General features: G+C 37.8%; 1 protein-coding gene across 2 annotated transcripts in view; it reads left to right on the top strand.

Annotated features, from left to right (window-relative positions):
- Nucleotides 1-12549, top strand: part of LOC121379294 (diencephalon/mesencephalon homeobox protein 1-like) — a 67294-nt gene that overhangs the window by 39747 nt on the left and 14998 nt on the right. The gene's annotated exons all lie outside the window — the stretch shown is intronic.

The following is a 12549-nucleotide window of genomic DNA, read 5'->3' as shown; positions in this document are numbered from 1 at the left end:
TATAAGTGTATGCTTATAAGCCACACGGCTTAAAGTAAACAAAATACTACTACCGGTACACATTAAATAAATTTGTTTCTTTAGAATATCTGTGTCTATATATTCAATATGTTTGTGGTCGTCCCAATGATCAGATTTTGTTTTACGTCCAAATATATTTTGTTCAAAATATGTAGGCCAAGGGGATACTAAAAACCACAAAACAAGTATAACAGAGATGTTTTAATATTTGTCAGAATACTAATTAGGAGCAAAGGAGAAACACTTATGTGGAATGTCACTGACAAAACATGTTAACACCTAGCAAGTGAGTTATGCTCGGATATAACCCAGGTATGCAACAGGGGCCGTTGTCGTAAAAGTGATTTTTGTTTTTCATACACTAATAACACCCACGTGGTTCGCCAATCATGCACAATTCTAACGTGGCATGATCCTGATCGAACGTCCAATAGCAGGTGGGGGGGTCCTGTTCCATTCTTCGTAGAGCGCGACGCCTCACTACCAAATTGGGTCGGATGACTATGACAGTTTCAGAAACGTCGTCCGATAAGGCCTAGAGTGCTTATACAACTGTTAGAGTTTAGACTCAACACTTATTAGAGTCATAACATCATGGCAATGCCATACAAATTACATGCGTGTGACGTCATTTGTGATTGAGTCTGGACTCTTAAACGTTTTATAAGCACTGGCCTAGGTCCCATACGTGTTCGATGGGTGAAAGGTTTGGGCTCAGTGCTGGCCTTGCTACAACAACAAACAACGTCAACCAAAAGACCCCCCCCCAAAAAAAAAAAAAAAAAAAAAAACCCAACAAAAAAAACAAAACAAAAAACAAAAAAAACCCACCAACCTAAAACCAAAAAAATAAAATAAAAAATAAAAAGACCTTCTTTTTTCGGCACATTCCCTGAAACGCACGGATTTTTAGGACTAATAATAATTGATAATAACATTTAAAAAAAAACTAAGTTCAGTCCTCGGTTCTGTATTGTACACCCTTTACACCAAACCACTTGAGAGCATCATTCAGAACCAAGAGATTTTTCATCATTTTTATGCTGACGACACACAGTTAGCTGCCAGTTTCCATCCTGACTACCCCAGTGAGACAGCATTAACAAAACTCGAGACCTGTACTAAGGATATAACACCATGGATGACAAGCAATATGCTTAAATTAAATGATGACAAAACAGAAGCTATGCTAGTTGGTCTTAACCCCAGAGTTGACAAAACGAACATAACCCATCTGACAATATGCAATGCACCAATCTCATTCACTACTTCAGTGAAGTATCTGGGAGTCAATCTTCAGTCTCAGCTAGCAATGGAAAAACATGTCATGCAGGTTTGTAAAACGTGCAACATGCACCTCCAGAATATCGGAGGCATACGACACCTATTGACACTGGAAACTGCATCTGCTCTTGCCAGATCGTTGATTTTATCACACCTATACACAAGTCACAGCATATCCAAACTAAAGCTGCACGCATGGTAACAAGATCGTCTAAAGATGCCAGTTCATCATCTCTGTTAAAGACTCTTCACTGGCTATCAATCCCAGTACCAGTGGACTATAAGATTTTGTCCATTGCATACCAGTGCGTCCATGGAACTGCTTCTATTTATCTGTGTGAGCTCCCACAGGTCTATCAACCATATAGGTATCTTCGCTCTAGCCAGCAAAACGTACTGGCTGTCCCAGGATGGAAGCTTGTCTTTTGTCTCCAATTCATTTAGTGTGAGTGCTGTGGAGAAATGGAATGAACTGCCAAACTGCCAAAAATACCACAAATCTTATATCGTTTAAAAAACTTCTTAAAACACATTTGTTTATCCAGTACTTTTAATTATCCAGTTTGACTTTTTATCCCCCCCCCCCCTCTTAAGCATTTATAATAACTCATATTTATTTGTTATTTTTAGTATTATCCTACCAATTGTTTTACTATGTTATTGTTTTAACCATTTTAATTATGTAATGCGCTTTTAGCATACATTAGTGTGGAGTTTAGCGCTATATCAATGAACTTATTATTAAACACCAAGTTCATACAGGACCCTGCTAAGCCTACAATAGGTAGGAAGGAAGGAAATGTTTTATTTAACGACGCACTCAACATATTTTTATTTTACGGTTATATGGCGTCGGACATATGGTTAAGGACCACACAGATATTGAGAGAGGAAACCCGCTGTCGCCACTTCATGGGCTACTCTTTTTGATTAGCAGCAAGGGATCTTTTATATGCACCATCCCATAGACAGGATAGCACATACCACATCCTTTGATATACCAGTCGTGGTGCACTGACTAGAGCGAGAAATAGCCCAATGGGTCCACCGACGGGGATCGATCCCAGACGGACCGCGCATCACGCGAACGCTTTACTGCTGGGTTACGTCCCGCCCTACAATAGGTAGGAGAGATGTGATATCAAAAATAGAATCGGAGCACTATGATGTAGTGACTTTTCTAGCTAGACAAAAATAGAATCGCAACACTATGATGTAGTGACTTTTCTAGCTAGACAAAAATAGACAGGAGTATGTTCAGACAGCAGTTTGTCGCTAATGTTTAATAGACTGGTTCTAATGCTACACAGTAAACCTAATAACGAATTCTGGGATCAGTCAATACTAGTTTGCAAACGCTTAGCGAAAAAATGGTTGACTGAATGTAGGCAACATTTTTTATGTTTCTCTGGCGGGCAATTACCCCATGCATCTCCCTTCATTATGGTAAATTGCAACTGCCTTTTAATTTGTTTTAGTACACCTTGTTATGATAAATTATAACTGGCTTTTTCAGAAAAGTCCATCTCATCATGAAAATATGCAATTGACTTTTCTTTTCTTTTCGTTTTACATACATCTCATATGATCATGTGTAATTGGCTTATCTTTATCTTATAATACTATCCTTCTAATCATACGATCGTTTGTAATTGGATGTTCTTTATCTTGTATACTCTCGTTATGATCATAGCCACGTCTATAATGCAGTTGTGTCTTCTGTTGCCTTGGAAAGTGGAGGAATGTGCAGGCTTGTAATAATTGTTAATAATGGGAATTTATTTGGTACTGTTAGCTCAGTCGGTTGAGTGCTCGCTTAAGGTGCTTGCGTCGCAAGATCGAACCACCTTGGTTGATTCATTCAGCTGACTGATTTTTTTTCTTGTTCCAGCCAGTGCACCACACCTAGACAAAGGTGGTGGTATGTGCTTTCCTGTCTGTGGGGAAAGTGCATATAGAAGATCCCTTGCTTCATTAGGTAAAATGTAGCGACTTTCCTCTGATGACTACGAGTCAAAATGACCAAATATCTGACATCCAATAGCCGATGATTATTTAATCAATGTGCTCCAGTGGTGTCGTTAAACAAAACAAACTTCTTTTTTATTTGGTACAGAACTATGACTTTGAATATTCTAACGGTTTTGTCCCGTTAGGGTATATAAAAGTTAAAGTTTGTTTTGTTTAACGACACTACTAGACCACGTTGATTAATTAATCATCGGCTATTAGATGTGAAACATTGGTTAATTCTGACTCGTACTCATAAGAGGAAACCCGCTACATTTTTGTCCATTAGCAGCAAGGGATCTTTTATATGCACTTTTCCACAGATAGGAAAGCACATACCACGGTCTTTGACCAGTTGTGGTGCACTGGTTGTAACGAGAAAACCCCAGTCAGTTGAACGGATTCACCGAGGTGATTTGATGCAAGAATGTCAGGCGAGCACATAACCGCCTGAGCTAAATCCCGCCCTTGTTACAGTGTATGGTTCACTTTAAAATAATTCCAGCTGGATTTCCATAAAACAAAGTTGTATGGCCAGTGAATAAAGGAATGTGTTATTTATCAACACAGTCAACACATTTTATTACGGTTATATGGCGTCGAACATATGGTTATGGAACAGACATATAAACTAATAAACGAAACCCGCTACAGCGATACCATAGGCTACTCTTTTCCGCAGAAAGATATCTTCCGTATGCAGAATCCCACAGATAGGATAGTACATACCACGGCATTTGATACACCAGTTGTGGAGCACTGGCTGGAACAAAAATTAGCTCATGGTGGGTCCACCGACGGGGAGCGATCCTAGACAGACCGCGCATCAAGCAAGCGCTTTACTACTTAGCTACGTCTCGCCCCATGTCTATTGAAGGTCTAGTCTATAAACTGACAACAGTTTTAAGAATAAACGGACAATACAGATAGATGTTTATTTTAGAGTTCAATTTAAATTTTGCTAATATGCATTTATTGGTTTCAATTTTTATTACAAAAAAAAAAAAAACGAGTTCATACGATTTTTTTTCCACACCGGTATTTAGCTACTGCTCAGTCTAGCCTTTATTGGTCGATTTCTTTGAAATGAAAACTCTGTTTTGATTTGTAACAGCTGGTCGACATGGAAATCATAAGACTAGCTTTAGACGCAAATTAGTTGGTTACCCTCGTGTCATCGCGTGCGTACGGCGTGTCAGTAAAACACACCGAGCTCGAATTAATACAGCATTGAAATGGTGTTGCTATTTTTCATTATTTGTCACGCTTTCCAAGACACCGTGACTGGCACCAGTCAACGATTTGACCTTTCTTTTTCTCCCTTCCCGAAACGAGAGCTCAGTTTGTACTCAAACTTTCCAATCTTCCAACAAAGAAGAGTTCACATTGTATTAAAACTTTTCCGATCTCCGTTGATAGAAGAATTCTTATTTTATAATTGTGTGACAGCAATGTTTAATCTCGAAGGAGCGCGCCATCCGCTAAATGATGAGCAAATGGAGACTATTGAGACGGCAGACAGTCAACATGTAAACCAAGGCGAACCGTGGTTACTTTTAGACACTGTGTCTCTATAAACAAACACCGTTTCTAAGCACCTGTCCTGTAGGCGGTGTAGCCTAAAAAAATAGCACCCTCAGATTCGGTTCAGACGAAGTATCTCGTTACGACGACGTATTTGACTTTCCAGTTGCAACGTGCACGACGATGTTTTCACAAATTCTTGGTAATACCCTCGAAGCACAATCTAACAAAATGGATATTCCATAAAGCTACACGCTGGTGAATAGAATCGCACTAATTATATCGAGTGAATCACTGTCCCTAGTACCAGTCCAGAACCTCTCCGTGTTGTTGGCACAAAAAGAGGGACCCGCCCGACACCTCAGCCTAATTAGACCCATGCCATTTTATCTGATTCATATACAGAAGGCATTAAGTTTCGATCGCCAGAAAAAAGTGTATGTTTATGAAAAGCGACCATGTCAACAGACTAAAAGCATGAACCTGACCAAGTAGTACGCTTATTGAGGATTTGAAGAGGACTTCCTTTCAGCTCTGTCTCCCTCTACTTTGTCTAAGCCACCCACGGTGTTCGTTGACACCCTTTGTGGTTAATGTAGAAATTTACATACACCGTGTTGAATATTTATTTAATAACACGTTTAGTGCAATAAATGCTGGCGATAATTCGCCATGTCGGGGAGAGAGACCGAGGAGGGGCAGTTCGGTGCTGTGACGTCCGTTGGGCTTTCTTTAGAGAGCGTCTTTATTGAAAACTGATCTCGGCTTTACAGGGTGAATCTCGTGCATTTTTCCCTGCTTATTCGTATTGGAAGCTTTTCTCTCCTTTGGCCGTCTTTCAATTCCTCCGTCAAGTGGTTAGATATGGTTTCAAACACTCCACAATGAGTAACTAGATATGTTTTTCTTTATAAATGAATTGATTTTGTTGGTAACCACTGCAAACCGTTTCGGGTACGTGAAATATACGGACGGGTATATTGCATATTGGTACTTTTTAATCCATTTAATTTTGCCAGTCGTTGATCTTAATTATTGTTATTTCTAGTAGTACAAGTTGATCACAGAAAGCAGTAGGAGACAGCTTATGGCAATTTCAGTCATGGCATTTATAAAATGTGCGTGCCAGAAACTTCATATGATTATTTGAAAAAAGGCACTATAAAAACGTATTCAATTTCACAGCATTAAATTATTAAAATACATTGTTTAGAATACCACATACTTGTTCAATCATCAGTTTACTATTATTGCAATTATTATTTCATGGAAATGAGATTTAATGGGAGAACTCTTGAATTCTCCAGGCCATTAAATTATTTAAAGATGTGGGGTTTTTTTTCAGTACATCACATACTTTATTTTTCATCCGTTTATTGGTAACAAGTAACTAACAAATATAAGTGCTAGTATTATTTTATGAAAATGAGATTTCATGAATGTTGCTGGTCAATGAAACTCTTGAAATGTTTATGTTACATGTTTTGGTTTGTTTGTTTGTTTGATTTGTGTATGAGGTGTGCTGTGCTTCCTAGCATGCAACTGAATTACTAAATGTCTACCATGCTACTGTGAAGCTGCCATTCGCGGTGCTTGCCATTGTGATCTCACATCTAAAGCAGCAGAAAAAGAGTCTTCGCGACAGATTTTCCTTTCGCTGTATGATGCAGCTCTACTGTGAATGTTTCACCTACTTCGCGACACCACCGCTAAAACGTTGTTCCCTTTCTGACTTACTCCCCCTTTGATTGACATGCGAGTCTTTTGTCCACGGTGAAAACAACAATGCGTATTGTCGCTTTCCATTTACAGTGTTTACAGATACTAATCCCACACACTGATGCACAATGTGCCGACAGCGGCACGTGCATCTAATTGTGTTGAAAACATGTGCAAATCGTGTCGCCGCCTCCCAGAGGTCGCTATGATCAATACCAGCGTGAGATTTATCCGTACTTACAGCTTTTCTTTTCATAATATAAGTACAAAGAGGAGATAATCGAGAGGCGAAATTCGATCCGCCTTCAAAAGCCTATCGCTGTAAAGAGGCGGACAGGCAAGACGTTGTTCGGGTCTAAAAGCCGACGATCAAGGCAAAAAAGATGTTGCGCGGGTCTAAAACCCGGGAGGATTCCTCGTCACTAATCGCCCGATACCAAGTCTCGATTCATCTGCACAGATCAGCGCCGCGGAGTAGGACTGGTTCCGAACTCATTATTCCTCTTCCCACGAACAGCACCGGTCGTCCTTTTGAGAGCGCATGTACGTGGACGACACCCGATACCCCAGAGGCTGCCGCGTCCCTGGACGGAGTTGACGTGGGTGTGGTCGTAGAGCGGGGATCACGAGACCCCTGTGAGACTCGGGAGCTCGAAAACCTGGCTCGAAAAGTCGCGGCTTTACAAAGACGAAATATTAGATGGTTTAGCGGTAATCAAGAAGCTCCGACACCGAGCACGTAATACGCCATTTCCAAAGCATCGCTAGAATACAGACCCCGGTGGACTGGGTGCAATAGCGCCGAGGCTTTCATAATGGAAGACGGCCCAAACCTGTGTTAGAATGTTATTAACACCTTTTCCAAATAGATTACACCGTAGAAATACCTCTTAAGACGAGTTAAATGTCATTTTGTTCCGTCACGTCCGTACGAAATAAAGTTTTTCACTATCGGTGAAATAAGCGACACTCTCCGATACAAGGTCTTAAGCTGTCGTCGAGTTTGCTTTATGGCGGTGTTAACCACATGTTTGCTGTCAGCCAATTAGGCGTTCGCGTTTGTAATCGAAGAAAGGCTTCTAAAGATAAGATCATGCCCATATCGTACTGTGATATACTATATGGTCGTAGTCACCCGGCGTACCCAGTCAACTTCTTTAAGTGAATATTTGGGTCTCTCTGCAAGATACAGCTACCCATTAGTGCCAAGATGTTTTTTGTATGTTTTAAATATTATTATTCAACCTCGTGAATTAATAATAAAATATGTGGGGGGTTTTTGTTTGTAATTTGGACATATATTTACAGCTATCCATTCGTGCCAAGATTTTTTAAATTTTAAAATAGTATTCAATCTTGCAAATTAGTAATAAAAATGGTGGTTTCTTATTTCTTTCTTTTTTTTTTTTTTTTTTTTTTTTGGGGGGGGGGGGGGGGGTTGCATTTGTTTTCTTGCATTTCATTAATTACATTTACAGGTAATCAATGTGTGCCAAGATTTGTTTTTCATCTTTTAAACATTATCATTCAATCTCGTGAATTAGTAACCAAAAATATGATTCTTCGTAATTTAAAATTATTTTTCTTCTTTTTTCCATAATTTATCTTATCATTAAGAAACGGAAAAAAAACCCCAAACAATCAAAGTTTTACAATGACACCAATAATTTTCATTTTAAAATTATATTCATCAGAAATATTTTTTATACCGTTGTATATCTTCATTCCATGTAAATAATAATGTATCCCAATTTTAGTGCTACTTGGTAAACCAAAAAAAAAGAGGAGAAAGAAATGTTTTATTTAACGACGCACTAAACACATTTTATTTATGGTTATATGGAGTCAGACATATGGTTAAGGACTACATAGATAATGGGAGAGGAAACCCGCTGTCGCCACTCTTTTCGATTAGCATTTAATATACATCATCCCACAGGCAGGGTAGTACTTACCAGGGCCTTTGATATGCCAGTCGGACTGCACTGGCTGAAAAAAAAGAGAAAAAGGTCTCAAGTAAAAAATAAATTGACTGTCTTATTATTTCATACAACAGCTTGTTTATGCTAAATATTTAGAACCAGTTTAATATATAAAAAATAAAAAATTTTGGTTCAACCGCATATCGGAATCCAAGTCTTGTCTTTTAGGTTTCATTTATTAGTTCGGATCCAGCTTCTTGATGCGTGGTGTGGTGCACTTTTTAAAACATAAAGGGATTGATAGGACAGTGTGGAAATGACAGTAAGAACACATTTATTCTTCTGGAAAGTGACTGTCCTGTAGGCTCAAAACATCCGTTGAACTCAGTGTTGTGCAGTCATGTTCATGGTTATATAATTCAGTATTGCGTTTCAAGCGAAGTCATGTACAGGGTTTCTTCGGATTTTTAAAATCATGTCAAAAGTTGTGTGTAGATCTCCTCTGTAACGACAAAACCGTTATCCGCGATCAAGACCGTATCTCTGTACAATGCAGTCCAATCAGCATATGGCAAAATTGTGGTTGATGTATAATGTATATCTCATAGTTGCCTTGCAGTCCAAAAATAGAAGAAAAAAATGTTTTGTTTAACGACACCGCTAGAGCACATTTATTTATTTATTTATTTATTTATCATCAGCTATTGGCTGTCCACAAATAATACAATACTAGTATATCTGTATACGAATTCCGTGTACATAATATAAGTAATGACAATGTAGTATTGAGTATGATAGGCTGGTAGGTACAGGGTTCGCAGCCCGGTACCGGCTCCAACCCAGAGTGAGTTCTTAAGGGCTCAGTGGGTAGGTGTAAGGCTACTACACCCTCTTCTCTCTCACTAACCAGTAACCTACTAACAATTAACCCACTATCCTGGACAGATAGCCCAGATAGCTGAGGTGTGTGCCCAGGACAGAGTGCTTGAACCTTAATTGGATATAAGCACGAAAATAAGTTGAAATGAAATGATATTTCTGTTTGTTAAAATTTTAATTAGTTTACAGAGCAATAAATAGACTTTCATAATATAATTTCCTTACCTCGTTATATTGATGATACTGAAGATTAAAATACACTATAAACTAAATGTGCATTAAAATTATACAGATCTTGATTTCCGGAAAACCTAACTCCCCCCCCCCCCCCCCCCCCCCACACACACACACCCCGAATATACATATATTTGTTTTTATTTGTATTAAAATGACATAATATTTTCACTTTCTTTATATCTAATAATGTAATTTATACGCCAGAATTCTGTATTTATATTTTAATCAGTGTACAAGTGAAAAATAAAGTTAAAAACTTTAGTGTGGTTGTCTTTATTTAATTGTAATCAGATACCCCTTGGTCTCTGTTTTGTACGTATTATTCCCTTTCCTTTCTGTTCCTTTGTGTATAGATATATTGCTTTGAATGGAATAGTGTCATCTTCATTATATGTCTTTAGTCGCATGCGTAAACTGAAGTGACCTTAAGGGTTCTATATCATTGTTACAATTGCGATGTATTTTTACAGTTGTATATTAATCGATCTCACACATAATGCATAAATAACCTGGCAATATCGACATTGCAATTTACTTACACACTGTGTAAACAGCCCCGTTCCTGTCCTACCATATCTTATCAAATCGACGAATCTGCTAAATATTGTCGACAGCTAGGCAGGACCGTCAAAGATAGGTGTGTTACACAAAGATAGCGAAACTGAAAAGTTAAAAGTTTGTTTTGTTTAACGACACCACCAGAGCACATTGATATATCAATCATCGGCTGTTGGATGTCACTTTTCTCTTAGATAGGAAATCCACTATATTTTTTCATAATAGCAACGGATATTTTATATGCATCATCTCACAGATATACATACTATACATAGCCTTAGATATGTTAGTCGTGGAGCACTGGCTGGAATAAGAAATGCACAATGGGCCCACAAATAGTGGTCAATTCAACACTGACAGCGCATCAGACGTGCACGATACCACTGGGCTTCTTCCCGCCCCAGTGGTAGTTGAAGCCAGATGCGCCCATCAGCCGTCCGCTATAGATTCTCCAATAAATCTCAAATCTACTATTAAATTATTATTAAATTAAACTATTAAATTTAATTAAATGTCCTCTAGAATATATCTTGTACAAAGATATGATTTAAATATGTTAACTATATTTGGTTTCATTCTATTATGTTCAATGTCTATGATCACAGTCAATCTTATTCTATTTCATTTCTTTTGTCTTCAATATCTCTTGGATTCTTTCTTGTACTGGACAGATTGGTTATGATATCGGGCGGATTTTCGTTTTACCATTCGGATTTACAGCTTTACAGAAAGTATTAATCTGAAGCTGCCGTACCATTACTGGATGCTGACACAAAATACCACACATCCTTACGATATGACTGAGTGTATTGGAGCAATTATCAGCTCTGGGTCTTAATCCCTGCTTATAATGTCACACCAACGATCTTCTTATGAGATCACTGGCGAAATCTTAATAGGAATCCATCACCATCATTGTACGACAAGCCCGCGAACAAACCGTACAAGAAAGAGGTGGTTTTCGATTCATCCCTGTGACACAATGGGTCTTGCAAGGACGGTTTTGCCAGACACGCTCAACGGTGTCTTCTTAATCAAGGTCCGTCTTTTGGCTCCCATGTCCCGAAATGCTTAGCCCGTTGGAGTGCGTGTAGCAGACAATGGCCAGGAGAACCATTATCTCCATCTTCCCCAGTAGTGACATGTTGCAAACATTCTAAACCCTTGCAAATCTGCTCTCCAAGCCACTTTCCGAGGCTCCAGGCATGCGCAGAGTGTAAATGACACCACGGTGTTTCCACCAAAGTCAAGCGGCCGGGCTAACTGACTGCTCTGGTGTTGTCTCTCCACAAATAGTTCGAGTCATTTGACGTGCTGCCGGCCACACAGTCGGACGTAGAGTCGTGGTCATCGTGATAAGGATTTCTATACTAGATCGTCAAGGTACTTCTCGAGAAGAACTCACTTAATTCAGTAAGACTTTGTTTTCAAAATTCATAAAGAGTATATGTGTAAAATAAAACGTATGGATTTGATATTAGCTTTACATAACGTGTAAACTTAATATATTGATTAGATATTGGTTTTACTCCCGCACCAGGGGATACAATTTAAATTCATATAAAAGTATACGTGTAAAATAAATATATTGATTGGATATTAGTTTCACTTCGTCACCAAAGATACGAATTGCTTAAAAGAAGCATCTACTTAATGAATGTTTTAGGGGGAAATTATATAATCGTAATTTATTTTCGATATGCTGTCTTAAATATAATAATAATAATAATAATAATAATAATAATTAATGTTAATTTTGAAATTATTTAGTTTACAAAATATTTAAAAAAAAAATAAACTTCATCTGATAACTTATTATTATTATTATTATTGTTTTGAATAACATACACAAGATCTAAATTATAGAACATTATATTTAATGTAATCTGTTATCGATGTGGAAGAAAGAATTAAATTTTAAAATAACAACTGTAATGCAGAAACGAAAAATTAAGTTTTAACTTTTAATATTTTAGGTGGGTGGTTTTAAGACGAAGACTTTACTTCTAACTAACATAATAACTAGCTTGATACGAGTGACCACAATGCTCCTAGTCCATGACCGAGTTACAGAGTACAGAATCATGCTGAGTTGTGGTCGCCAATATGCATTGACATGCAGCATATTATTAAATAGGATGAAATCCGATTAATTATACACAGTTATTAACAGGAAATTAATTTCTAAAATATTTGTTTCATCACCTGTAATTAAATAGTTTAAAAAACACGTTCATAAACATAGAGGATATTAGAAAAAAAGGATGTTTGCTTAAACTTCAATGCAAAATTATTCAGTTCTTTGAGTTAAATAATTATTACAACATGCCTTCACGCATCCAGATCATATTGATAAAAAAATTGCCAAGTTTTGGGATTGGTGTACTTAACATGA

This window comes from Gigantopelta aegis, chromosome 8, assembly GCF_016097555.1.
Source record: "Gigantopelta aegis isolate Gae_Host chromosome 8, Gae_host_genome, whole genome shotgun sequence".
NCBI classification, from domain to species: Eukaryota; Metazoa; Mollusca; class Gastropoda; order Neomphalida; family Peltospiridae; genus Gigantopelta; species Gigantopelta aegis.
Note: the sequence above shows the minus strand (reverse complement) of the source record. Positions and strands in the feature narration are given on the sequence as shown.